This window comes from Lissotriton vulgaris, chromosome 3_1 (genome assembly GCF_964263255.1).
Source record: "Lissotriton vulgaris chromosome 3_1, aLisVul1.2, whole genome shotgun sequence".
NCBI lineage: Eukaryota > Metazoa > Chordata > Amphibia > Caudata > Salamandridae > Lissotriton > Lissotriton vulgaris.
The window spans coordinates 833,720,363-833,735,141 of record NC_141689.1 but is presented as its reverse complement, the minus strand read 5'-3'; positions in this window follow the sequence as shown (position 1 = coordinate 833,735,141).

The window sequence follows — 14,779 nt, the reverse complement described above, 5'->3', positions numbered from 1 at the left end:
TGCGTACAAAAAAAAAAAAATGCCAGGGGGGTGGTGGTCCCCCGGGCTTTTATAAACTCTAGGAGTGGGGCCAGTGTGGCCCCCTCCCATTTCACTCCATGCCCCTGTACGTGGCCCGTTTGGGGGTTAATTAAAAAGAAGTGCAGGAGCCCGCACTTGTTTTTGTTTATATTTTTACTGCAAATTCACAATTTTCCTGTATTTGTTTTTTAAAATACTGTTTTGGCCTGTTGGGGACCCCAGGACTAACCTTATGGGGTCAGGATATTCCTACTCTTTCCTCTTTTTCTTTTTTGACATTTGTTTTGGACTCAGATGAAGCAGAGCCCCAAGGTGGCTGCCAACACTTCCGGGGTGAAGTAGTGGCATTTCCCTGGACAAGCTTGTTACGTTCCATAAAGTTGTTGTAGCCACAGATATCACTAACTATATTTTCTTAAATTTCTCAACATCACCCAAACGGATTTACACCAAATAATAAAAATCACAATCTGCGTAACCAAATCTACCTTTCTGCCAAATTTGATGGAATTCCATTCAACGGTTCAGGCAGTAGTCGTGTTCAAAGGTCCTATAGGTATTAACATAGGAAAACACATTTTGTTTGACACACCTTTTTCTCACCCCAAAACCTTTCATGCACAACAAGATTAGGTGAGGATTCGTCAAATGACACCAAGGATATAGGCAAGTAAAAAACACTTTTCCTACGGAAACAGGGCCCTAATTATAACTAGCTGCTGGCAACTGGCAGTAGTATATAAGTATATGAGTATATATATATATATATATATATATATATATATATATATATATATATATATATGCGCTAATACTCTCATAGCGCACCGCACACGACAGCACTCTCCAACTCTCCAAGAGAAGAACGGACACTTGCAATCCGGTAATATATGCAGCAGTGTTTTATTATTTTGCTTAGTGAATCAGGAGTGCCACGATCCAACGCGTTTCGGCGATTCCAGTCACTATATATATATATATATATATATATATATATATATATATATATATATATATATATATATATATATATATACATAAACAAATCCACTTCCTCCGTTTCACCGGGACCTATGACTGCGGTGCAAACCAGGGGCAGAGGTCGCCCTGTAAACTATGTCTCCCACCAAGCACAGTAGCCGCTGTGCGAATGCACTTCCACTCCAGTCCTTCACTAAATTTTCAACGAGAAGGCGCTTGTGCTCAAGTTGTTATTTATTTCCTCATTTTGGTTCCAGCATGTAAATACACGGAAAACATGGAACAAGAACGGACACTTGCAATCCGGTAATATATGCAGCAGTGCTTTATTATTTTGCTTAGTGAATCAGGAGTGCCACGATCCAACGCGTTTTGGCGATTCCAGTCACTATATATATATATATATATATATATATATATATATATATATATATATATATATATATATATATATATATATATATTCAATGAAAAAACCATAGGTTATAGAGAATATATAGTTAGGAATTAGCATTTACAAAACCTTGAAAATTCACTGAAAAAACCATAGGTTATAGACCATATATAGTTAGGGATTAGCATTTACAAAACCTTATTTTATTTGCACAAAACCATTGAAATTCCATATATAGTTAGTTGCACTAACTATATATCGCGCACCCGCAATCCACTGCTGATGATGTCACATATTACATCATTCATGACATGGTCAGTGACATCACTGATGACATCACTGATGACATCTCAAATGACATCACTGATGACATCACTGATGACATCTCATTTGACATTACTGATCACATCACTGATGATATCATTCATGTAATAATACGATGAACCTCTTCAGACTCTAATATAACCTTAGATACAATCAGTGTAAACAGACACTCACAGACTGTCACTCATCCATGGAGTTACTCACACACCTAGTCAGTCATGCAAAGAATCAATCACACCTCCATTTCCTCAACTATACAGTTATACAAACTTTACTTATTCAAACATATACTAACACATATTTACTCTCTTATACAATCCCTGATACAAGTTCACAATGATCCATACAGCCACTCACACATTCACTGGCTCTTATGCACAGTTATTTATATATGTCAACTCTCACATGTACTGTGTTTTACATATGTACTTACTTTGACATGTAGCACTGAGATATCCATTCACTCACCAATACACTCATGCACACAGTCAACCGCCCATACAGCTGTTTCCACATGCACTTTTGAAACCATACATCTAGTGAATCAACTGCTCACACATCTATGCACAGAGTCATACACCTCCCAGCCACCCACACACACACTCAGTCTCCCATACAAATACTTGGGCAACCAATCAATTACCCATATAGTTACTCATATAGCTACTTATCAACACATGCAACAGTTTACAGAACAACAGACATAATGATGCACAAATTAAGACAGTTTAGTCACTAACCCATGCACTCAGTGAGACACAGTTAATCACTCACTCATACAGTCAGTCATGCACCTACTAAATCCTTCATCCAGACACTTATACATCCACTCATTCTTCAGTATGTAAGACATATTTTAACTTTACAGAAACATACAGTCACTGGATGTTGTCATCAGTGATGTCATCAGTGATGTCATTTGAGATGTCATCAGTGATGTCATCAGTGATGTCACTGACCATGTCATGAATGTTGTAATATGTGACATCATCAGCAGTGGATTGCGGGTGCGCGATATATAGTTAGTGCAACTAACTATATATGGAATTTCAATGGTTTTGTGCAAATAAAATAAGGTTTTGTAAATGCTAATCCCTAACTATACATGGTCTATAACCTATGTTTTTTTCAGTGAATTTTCAAGGTTTTGTAAATGCTAATTCCTAACTGTATATTCTCTATAACCTATGGTTTTTTCATTGAATTTCAATGGTTTTTTGAAAGCTAATATCTGTAGCTGTAAAATGTATTCTTCTTTAAATCTTAAAATATATTTTACATGTTTTTTATACATTTTTTTAAGAATTTTTTTTTGTTTCGCTCCCAGTCCGCGAACCGGTCAGCTTCCCGTTAGCTCAATTTAAAGCCGCTGCTTGGTCCGCGAACCGGTAAACGTTCCTTTAGCGTAACTGTTACGTTAGCATGACGTTTTGCGTTGTCGCGTAATACGTCATTGGACGCGCCAAGTTAGCGGACCCGGAAGCGGACCGGAAAGCGGAGCAAAGCACGAAACGTAAACACAGCAGGTCATGTGACTTGGTAATAACACTTTTCATTGGTTCATTTCACTTTTGGTTTCCTAATGATGTAATACTAGGTCATGTGATCTAAAATTAACACTTTTCATTGGTTTAGAACTTTTGCTTTTCCCAAATGATGAAAACCCCTCTTTCTTTCCTCACTCTGACTTTCATCTTGGTGAGAGAAAGACCCTTTTACATTCTAGAGAAATGGCTTCAATTGTTGCTTCAGCTAGTGTTCCCCCACCACCACCTCCACCTCCTCAAGGGAAGAAAGGACCACCTGCTCAACCAATCTTTGAAGAAGAGGAAGATCAAGAAGAGGAGGAAGAGGAGGAAGAGCCTCAGTTTTTGCCAGAGGAGCCCAGGAGGTACAACAGAAAGGAAAACTTCATCTGGCAATTTTTTAAATTTCCACCAGGGCAAAAGAAAGTCAATGCCAGATATGTCTTTTGCCGTATTTGCGACGATCGACTTTCAAGGGGGACGGACAAAAAATATTGTTTTGGAAATTATACGATGCACAGGCACATGAGTAGGTGGCACCCAAATAATTATAGTGCTGCCCAGCTTCGCGATGAACAGCAAAATCCCCCGGCAATGGCGAGAAGATCTGTCGTCCCAGAAGTATCGGGACCAGAGGCGAGGGAGGTGATCCCGAACATTCAAATGGACATGGGGGAAGTAAAACAAGTGTGCGTGTGGTGCAACCAATTAATATGCTACCGAGAAAGTAGCATTACTCTTATAATAAAAGCTATCAAAAATCATGTTTGCCCGAAACGCCCCAAAAAATAAATTCTTCCTTTTTTCGTTGCTCCTGTTGAGCCCTCTTCAATGAATCATTTTTGTTTCCCCCCTCCCCCCCAAAAAACAAAAAAATTACAAAATGTTCAGAAAAAACAAAAAAATATATAAAAAATGTTCAGAAAAATAATAAAAAAAATTTAAAACAAGAAAAACCAAAATAAAAGTTCTTTTCAGAACTACCTCCCCATTATAAAAAAATTGGTAGAATTTTTGAAACTCTGCCAACCTCTATTTCTTTTAGTTCGCTCCCAGTTCGCACTCCGGTACGGGAACCAGGAGCGAACCAAAACATTTTTTTAAAAAAAAAGAACAGTAAGTATAAGGAAAGGAAACAGACAGTTATGTTACAAGAAAGACAGCTATAGGGAGTAAAGAAAAGATACTGTTACCCGCAATTCACTTCTGATCATGCCACATATTACATCATTCTTGACATGGTCAGTGACATCATCAGCAGTGGATTGCGAGTAACAGTATCTTTTGTTTACTTCCTATAGCTGTCTTTCTTGTAACATAAATGTCTGTTTCCTATCCTTATACTTACTGTTCTTGTTTTAAATTTTTTTTTAGATCATTCAGAAACAGTAACATTAATAGAGACAGAATGAGTGAATAATAATGAAGAAGTATGAGAAGAGAGGGACTGAGAAAAATACTGGAAGGAGTAGAATAATTAAGTAATAGAGAAAGGAATGAGAGAAGTAGCAAACGCAGGAAAGTAAGGATTAAAGAAATGAAGCAGTAGAACTAATAGATGTTAAATGTGATAGATTAAATGATTGATTCAGGATGACGATAAGGTGTGTCCTCTCCAAAAGTTTGTTTAAGGTGAGGCCTACTCAGGGTTGCATATCAAATTTATGCTTGTTGAAGAATACAGAGGAGATAATACATGTGAAGGCCTACCATTGAAGTAAAACATGTCCACTTCACTCTTGAACAACAGCCAGACCTCTTCTGTGTCCATAGACAGACCTAAAGTTCATCTGCACAATGTCATTCGTAAACTTAGAAAACACAAGTAATGTAATTTGAAAAACGTGGAGTTTCTTTTGCTCATTTCACAATCACATCACCTGTGTTGCCTTTGCTTAGGTATCTCATAGTGCAGATGTAGTTCAGCATATGAAACAGTACGCAGAAGTGCAGCAGTGTATGCATTAATACATGTGAAGGCCTACCAATGAAGTAAGTCATGCCCACTTATTACATCATTCATGACATAGTCAGTGACATCATCAGCAATGGATTGCGGGTTAAAAGAGTAGAAAACATTTACCTTATAATTCTTGTTAACTTTTTCAAATATTTGTTCATACTTTCAATCTGTCAAAGAGAGAAGAAACATTTCAAAAATATTAAAACATGTATTTAAAAATTTGAAAAGACAAGGGAAAAGGTTCAAGAAGAAACAGTTTTTCAATAACTTTGACATTTACAGAAGCCTCTGCTGCTATACGTCCCCTACACAATCCTAAAGATATATATTTTAAACAAACAGTATCTTGATGCTGATGAAGTGAGGCCTATTTTCGAACATGGTGCATCTTTTGCACTGCTGATGTCTCACAATAGTGATGCAATAGCAGCGCAAAAAAGATGTAAAGCCATCATAAAATTGTGTCTAACATTTTAAATGATTCTTTCAGGATACAAATAAGATATGTCCTTTCAAGAGGTTTCTTTAAGGTGAGGTCTATTCAGTTTTTAAAAAAAAAACAGTACCCAGAAATGCAGCACTGTAAGCATTAACTTTGACACTTACAGAAGCCTCAGTTTCTCCATATCTACCTCACATTTCTAAATGTATATCATAAGTACAAAAAGTAGAACATTAATTATACATGTTAAATGGTTTATTTTTGCTGTTCTCAGAATGTATCAAATTTCACTTAAATCAGTGACTTGAAGGTATTCATCATGTAACAGCGGGGAAAAAAAACACTATCAAAATGATTGTGTTTAAAAAACCCATACAACCTAAGAAATCTGAATTCAAAACTCCTTAAAATTAACTTACTTTCCATAACGTCGAAGGATGTCCTATGAACAGCATCCACTCTGTTGTGCTATAAATATTTTCTGCCCGCCACTTTCTGAAACAAAACCTCCATCGTTTTGAAAAATATGTTACATACAATAAAATACTTCTCACATTCTACCACATGTTTCCACTTGGCCAAATCATGTTGCAGCGTTTTTCAACTCTTGTAATTCTTCTAATGAAATCCCGTCATTTTCTATTTTCGCAACTTTCAAAAAGAAAACATTTAAGATTACTTTCACAATCCTGGACTACTAATATCTTACCCTTCTTGCTCACTCACGTTCTACTTTTCCTATGACACTGATACTTCTTACTATGAAGCAGACTTACTTGCATCAGGTTTATATAGTTGGATTTTGTAAAATGACATTATAATTAAAAGTTTTGGACCAATAATCTAGACAGCATTGCAGACTTACATTCCCTCTACTTCATGAACCTTTTGCAATTCCTCAAAGGAAATTCCGAAATTCTTCCCTTAAAATTTTGGTTTTAAAAACACCAGGTAAGAATTTTTAAGGTCAAACAGCAATTTTTTTTTGAAACTTACAACAGAATCGTTGCAGAATGACCAGCCGTTTCTAGACTTTAAATAAGCTGTGTAATGTCCTGATGTTGTTGAAGGACCGTCGTGATAGATAATTGCTACAGTTACAAAAGTCCTTCCTGATATTGACAGCTGAGAAGCAACAACATTTTTTATTAAAGTTGACAATTTTGATCCATCAGGCCTACATCGTTGGATCATTAAAATGACATACTGGCCATATCTTCGAATAAATAATGTGGACATCATTTCAGATTTACATTGGCTACACTCCATGTTGTGATCCGCTGCATTTACTAGCTTATTAAAGGAGACTGATTTACTATCTGGCAAAGTTAAATATATAAATCTTTCTGAGTCTACACTAGTAGTACTTGATACCATACAGTTCTCGCAGTCATGCTGCCATTGATAAGAAAGCCCAAACAGGTGATCTACATCTACACCCTCATCTTGCAATACATCAAGCATATACATTAAAAACTCCTGACAATCCTGCTGATTATTTTCAGAGAAGTCTGTTTGACCTGAACATTCATCTAACAGATAACGAACTTCAGACACACTTTCTACTTTTGTTCGATCAGTGCTACATTTCTCTAATACAGAATTCAACAAGCAGCATAAACTTTGTTCCGAATTGAACACAATCTGTTCTTTTAAAGTCTCTAGTGAAAAGAGAACATTAACCACTACATTTGCATAGCAGTTGACACCAGAACTGTTTTCAAATTGAAAACCGACAACATCTTGAACAGAATCCACTTTCTTTCTGCATACAATTTTCGTTTCATCGACTTTTGGGCTTTTTGTTACAACCTCCCTACTGTTACTGATATTTCTTTGTTTCCGGCCTACCACACGTTTCTCAAACAAAGGATATTGAGGCAAATGTGGCGCATACTCTTTTCTTAACCTATTGTATTCCTTAACACAATCTAGATCCGCACAAATGTTTGTGACATCACAGTCAATCAGGTACAATCCTGATAAAGTTCTAACTCGTGACAATGCCACATATGCCATACCCTCCTTGAACACAGAACTGCCAATATTCACCAATGCACTATCTACACTTAAACCTTGCGATTTATGGATTGTCACCGCATATGCCAAGCAAACAGGAAACTGTTTACGGCGAACATATAAACCTTTAACAAGCAAAAACCTAGCAGAACAACGACCAATTAGCTGTACTTCCTCAATGCCATCAAATTTAATTTTTAAAAATTCAATACCATCTCTACTTCTGTATTTCTCAAAATCAACAACATTACCCATTGATCCATTTACCAGACCTCTTTCAACATGTAAATTCCTTCTCAAAATGATTCGGCAATTTAAGCATACATTCAAAGTCTTTTCAAAACCCGCTGTTTTAGATATAGTCTTCTCTAATGAATCCAATTTTTATTTCAAATTCTCTGACAAAATAATTGTTGATCCCATATGCTCTATTTTGTCAATAGCTTCAAGTTTCACAATCTCTTGCTTTTCTAAATTCAACATTTTGTTGTTGAAGATGGCACATTCTGCAAGAGTTGGCATCAAACATATTCCGGATTTCTTCTCAGTAATTTTCTGAAAAATATTCTCAGGCACAATGTCTTGTTCGGGATATAAATTTGACAGTAATCGTGCATTTAAAGCTTCTTTCCCATGCTCGGTCACTTTTCCAATTCTAATATCTTGTAGAATATTCTTGTAATCTTCATCCTTCGCCTGACGCATATTTTCATGCAGTTCAGCATAATTGAAATTTAACCATATATTAACGTTGCCAATGCTCCCTAGGCACTTCCTGCTATCTTCATGCGTGAGTATTTTGAACACAGGTTGTCCTTTCACTGGTGTCAGCTGCAGAAGATCTCCAAAAACAATGATGTGTTTGCCACCAAATAACACATCATATTCAGTTTTAAGAACTTCTTGCATTCTCAAATGCACAAAGGCAAGCATGACATTGGAAACTATGCTTACTTCATCAATGATAAGAAGTTTCATTTTCCTCAAGATTCTTGAAACTTCACAACAAGCATCTCCAGATAACTTGTGGTATTGTAATTTGTTGTCATGCTCCACCGGCAGCATCAGTAGACGATGCAAAGTAATCCCTTTAATGTTATGTGCTGCCAATCCAGTAGGAGCAGTAACAACACAAGACAACGATGTCTCAGTCCTTTCCTGCAAATAACAAGAAATTGCTTTAATGAGGAAACTTTTTCCAGTTCCCGCTTCTCCACTCACGTACAGTCGGACTGGCTTCAACGATGTACATGAGCACTCTTTCTTCTCATGACTTAATCCATGCTCAATTTCCTTGGTAACTTCATCATATATTTTCCTCTGCTCAACGTTGAGTTGTTTTTCCAAGTCTTGTAAGTTAACTGCATCCCCCTGAGCATGTGCCATGGCTCTTTCCACTTCATTCATAGCAGTGGCAGCTTCATTTTCGATAATAGGTCCTCCTAGTGGATCCTGACTCAATGAAACAGAACTCTGACTGTCCTGAGAACTGTCTCTGGCAATCTCAGCTGCAATCGTTGCTTCCTGCTCAATTTCCAAAGTCAACATTTCATGATATTTGGGAAAAGCAGGACATTCTATGGTCTCCTTAGCAGCAGTGAAAGAGTCTTCGTAACAGAGGAAATCTCCAAGCAGTTCCTCTTCTGCACGCCAAGGCTTGAAAAGTTGCAAAAGTGCTAAATAGAAAAACTCCTTTTTTTCTGGAGATTCGCCACTCAATTTTCGATGGTTTACTAATTGGCATTTTCTTTGCTTGACCAGACATCCCTCACTTCCAATTACGGCATACACTCCTTTCTCAATATCTTCTTTGATGTTCCTCTTGAATATATAATTTTGTAAAACCTCATATAGACAAACATTCTCAAGGTGACTGCTTCGATTTGAATAATATGTATCCAACATGTTGGTCTTCAAAATGTCGGTACTGTTTGGCTCCTTTTCTGCCAAATACTCAATTTCCCGGACAGGTTTTAGAACTCGATTTCGCGTTGCAGCAAGACCAAGACTCGCCCAAACGATACTCCTGGATTTGGCATAGAGACTTGCTGAAGACAACCGGTCACAACATTCGTAAGCTCCGATTTCTCGATGCGACAACATCTTCAGACTGAAACTGTACAACTTCTTGCTGAGGCTCTTTTCATGGGAAATGTCCTCCCACATATCCTTCAATTCTGTCTTTTCTTTTTTGGTGATGTAAGATGTCACATACCGAGCCACAGCCATACAGTTGTCAGCCACAAACTGTATATGCATGTTAGCATTCCACATGGACAAAATCACTGGGTTGTAGTCGTTGATGTACTTGGACTCTTCGTTCCTTTTCAAATTGCATGTATTTTTGGGTGATGTCCTCGTCACATTATGTCACAGTGAAGACATCAAACTGTTCACTCTTCCTTTAGAAATCACCGGTCGTGGAAAGTTGAAACGACATTTGGTGTAGAACTTGTCCTTGTTTCTGAATTTACGACGACAGTACTTTCCACAACGATGGCTTTGGAAACATAGAACTTGTTCTCTTAGGCTTTTCTTCTCCGTTGCGTTTGGAACAGCACACGTAGAATACTGTTCTATGAAATTCATCACTAAGTCATCCGGATCTGTTCCAAATTTAGGTGCATCCTTGATCCACAACAACATATGTATATGAGGAGCACCTCTTGCTTGGTACTCCTTTCTCCAGAAGAAATCCAACACCTCTCCAAGAGGTGGATTCTTCTTATTTGTGATGAAAGACATCATAGCTTCAAATCTATGATTGAAGTACCTGCATACATTCACTGGATCCAAAGAACACAGTTCTCCAGGTGTCTTGAATTCAATGTTTTCAATATTTCCATTTACCTCTTGTAGAAATTCAAGTAAGTCTTCCCAGCCATCATCGGCACAGCTCAGAGTAAGGAACCATGTTGGAGTTCCTAAGTTCCTCAGCATACATTTTAAATCACCATGACAACGGTACCAGTACTCATTAGTACCACGCTGACACGCCATGAGATTAATTAGGTGAGAATCCAAAATACTGTCTTGGACATTAACTTTATGCATAAAATCACTTGCCGAGATGTTTCGCATCTGTATACCACTTTTTAAGATGTGGTTCACTGCATATGACAGTCCAGACAGATCGCTTTCAAACAGGAGATGAAACAAATAGGGAATGCATTGACGAAACCTAGGATCTTCTTCATACAATCGTAAAGTCCGGTATTCAGACGCAGGAATTTGATGAGGTCGCTCATCATATCTTCCTCCTCGACCTGTGGGAAATAGCTGTGGGAAACACCGAGCTTCCAAACTTTCCTCCCAAACACTAATGGGACTCCCTTTGGCTTGTTTCATTTGAAACAACTCAATTGCATTCCCCATGACTTCCTTGGAATGCAAAGGATGAACACAATAATGTTCATATATTTCTTCACTTTTAGAGGCCTCTACTTTCTCAATTTGGCCAGCACACAAATCGCTATCCTCTTCATCACTTACTTCCTCTTCTGCAACATATACATTTATATAGTACTTATTATTTTTCTTCAAATACAATGTTGCCTTTTTGACTTTCCTAACATCCACTAAATCTTGCCATATTTTCTTATTCTTTGTCGGAACACCATTAACCAAGATAACCAAAGGTTCCTCTTCAACTTTTTCTACTCCAATTGTGTTAATGTTTTTGTTCAAATCTAGAGGCAAATAAACAACTCTTCCCTTTAATCCTCTCTGTAAATCTGCTGGAGGCAACTTCCCTGTCTTTGGCTCCATTCTTACAATAGCCTGAAAGGGATGGATACTTTGAATCAAAATAGATTCATAAGTATTTAAATCCTTCAATTCAGAAGGAATCTCAACCAATTCAAGATTATTATGAACCGCCCTAGCAGGCATCTGGTTTTTGTTTAATTTGTTACAACAATAAGTACACACACGTTGATCCGATCCCAAATCAAAAGAATTTTCTACCATCAAGTATGTGGCGAAATCCTTCCATTCACTATTATTTTCCCTTTCACTTTTTGCATATAAATCCACTAACTTAGTCTGATTCTTATAAAAAGTGCGTCGACAACACACACAAGTGAAATTAGGCCTCTCACTTGATTTCATCTGGAACATGGCAATTTCCTTCTGAAAATTATCTGTACTAGAAACCTGTACATTATCTTCAACATTACCTTCTACTTCTGGGTCAATTTGAACATTCTCATCTTTACTACCAAAGTAACAAAACTCAATTTCTTCACAAATATTCTTCACATCTATTTCAGAACCATGCAAAAGAGCAGCACATAATTGTTTAAGCATAATTGCTGGACTCTTAGCATAATACAACATTCTCACTAATTTTCTCACTTTATTATGATGCACTGCTAGCATCCTGAAATGATGAAAAACACTATGGCATACTCTCCTGGAAAGACAAGCCAGTGAATGACCCCGCAAACCTGTCATTTGTCTCACTCTGCAAGGATCTAAATCTTGCAACAACTTCATTTTCTGCTTCAAACTTTTCTTATTAAATGTCCGTATAAAATCACAAAGCAAATTGATGGAAACCTGTCGCACACTGCAAATAGAACTACACTTCCAAATGTACACAGGACCCTTAGGACGTCTTCCTAAAACCTCATCACTTAGCGCCTCTTCTGTCTCTGTTGTCACAAGTTTTTCTTTTTCAACTGGACAACCATCCTTCACTTCATAAGCTCGACCACTGGTGTCAACTGCAAACACCAAATCATTATCCTGAAAATAACTCTCCTCATTAAAAAATGCCTCACAACTTGAACTATGCATCCATTCTCCGGAAAAAACTTCACAAAAGTTACTACGATTTACTACTCTCTTCCATCTACTTTTTGTTTTGAAATCAGAAATTACCTTGCTTAGTTTCCTAATTCTATTGATTACCAAAATAAACAACTTTCGCTTAATTTCAAAAGCATGAACAATAATTTTCTCTACATTTTTCTTCTTCTTATAAAATGCCACTTTCTGTTGGCCTTTCTTAATATTTTTTAATAAATTAACTATTATCCTGTTGCGGAACATTCGTTTTCGAATGTCCCTAAACTGTTGTTTCCTTCTACTATCATGCACAGAGTTATCTCTTGCTCTACCAGTAACATTTTTGATTGGTCTTTCCTTACCATTTAAATTGCTTTTCTTTTTCTGAACTGAAACATTTTTTGGATAAATACTTTTTTTACTACAAATATTTCTTAAGAATGATTTTGTGCTCTTACCCGGAGCTTTCTTGTTGTTTTGAAAAGTATTTTGGGAAGAGGACTGCTGCAATAAAAGATCATCCTGCTGTCTTTGACGTTTTCTAGCCTTTCTAATTCGATTTTTCGTTGGCATTTTTCAAATTTGGAAAAGATCTGCAGTTGAATCTGTGGAAAAATATAATAAGAAATGTTATTAACCACTATTACCAAACAGTAAATGAATAACAGTCATCAAAAACTTAACGCCCTACTTATTATTTAACATAACAAATCTTTTGCACCAGCACTGCATCACAAAAATGTCACACAGTGGTACAAAACAGGCATAAAACAATCATAAATCTCTCCCTAAAATTTTAAATGATTAATTCAGATTGACGATAAGGTGTTGCCTATCTAAAGGTTTGTTTAGGCCCAGATCTTTGGACTGGGGTGAATGTGTGTCATTGATCCACATTCAGTCCATCACCTGTTTTGTTTGTTTGAGGTGAGGCCAACACATGGTTGCAGATAAGATTTTCACTAAAGAAAACAAAGGAGATAATACATGTGGAGGCCTACCAATGAAGTAAGTCATTATTTGAAATCAATTACATTTCTGGATATGTACTGCTAGAGCTTCATAGGTTGTTTTGGGTCATATTTATAAGGCATATGAGTGTCTATGATGTTATTTTTCCTTTTTAAATGGAAAGCGTTCTTCATGGTGCAAGTTTCTTGTAAATACGCTCCCACTTGCGTTTGGCAAATTTAGATTTTGATTATGGGAGTTACATAGCCATGTTAATAATGTCCAAAAAATGGTGTTAGGGCATTCCAAAAAACGCTTTCATGTGTCTCAAGGACATTTTCAGTCATTTCCTCTTGAATGCAGGTATACAATTGATTTATATGCTGTGTTTAAAAACGATTATTTGAAATCAATTACATTTCTGGATATGTGCTGCTAGAGCTTCATAGGTTGTTTTGGGTCATATTTATAAGGCATTTGAGTGTCTGCTATGTTATTTTACCCATTTTAATTAGAAAGCGTACCTCATGGGTCAAGTTTCTTGTAAATACGCTCCCACCTGTGGTTGGCAAATTTAGATTTTGATTATGGGAGTTTCATAGCCTTTTTATTAATGTCCCAAAAATGGTGCTAGGGCATTCCAAAAAACGTTTTCATGTGTATTAAGGATATTTTAAGTCAATGAGGAAACACAGGTGATGTAATTCTGAAATGAGGAAAAGAAACTCCACATTTTTCAATTACATCACTAGTGTTTCCAAGGCCTACCAATGAAGTAAGTCATGTCCTCTTTACTCTTGAACAAAGGGCAGACCTCTTTTGAATCTGTGGTCAGACCTAAACTTCATCTGCACAATGTCATTCATAAACTTAGGAAACACTCCCATAATCAAAATCTAAATTTGCCAACCACCGGTGGGAGTGTATTTACAAGAAACTTGCCCCATGAGGAACGCTTTCCATTTAAAAAGGGTAAAATAACATCATAGATACTCATATGCCTTATAAATATGACCCAAAACAACCTATGAAGCTCTAGCAGTACATATCCAGAAATGTAATTGATTTCAAATAATCGTTTTTAAACACAGCATATAAATCAATTGTATACCTGCTTTCAAGAGGAAATGACTGAAAATGTCCTTGAGACACATGAAAGCGTTTTTTGGAATGCCCTAACACCATTTTTTGGACATTATTAACATGGCTATGTAACTCCCATAATCAAAATCTAAATTTGCCAACCGCAAGTGGGAGCGTATTTACAAGATACTTGCACCATGAAGAACGCTTTCCATTTAAAAAGGAAAAATAACATCATAGACACTCATATGCCTTATAAATATGACCCAAAACAACCTATGAAG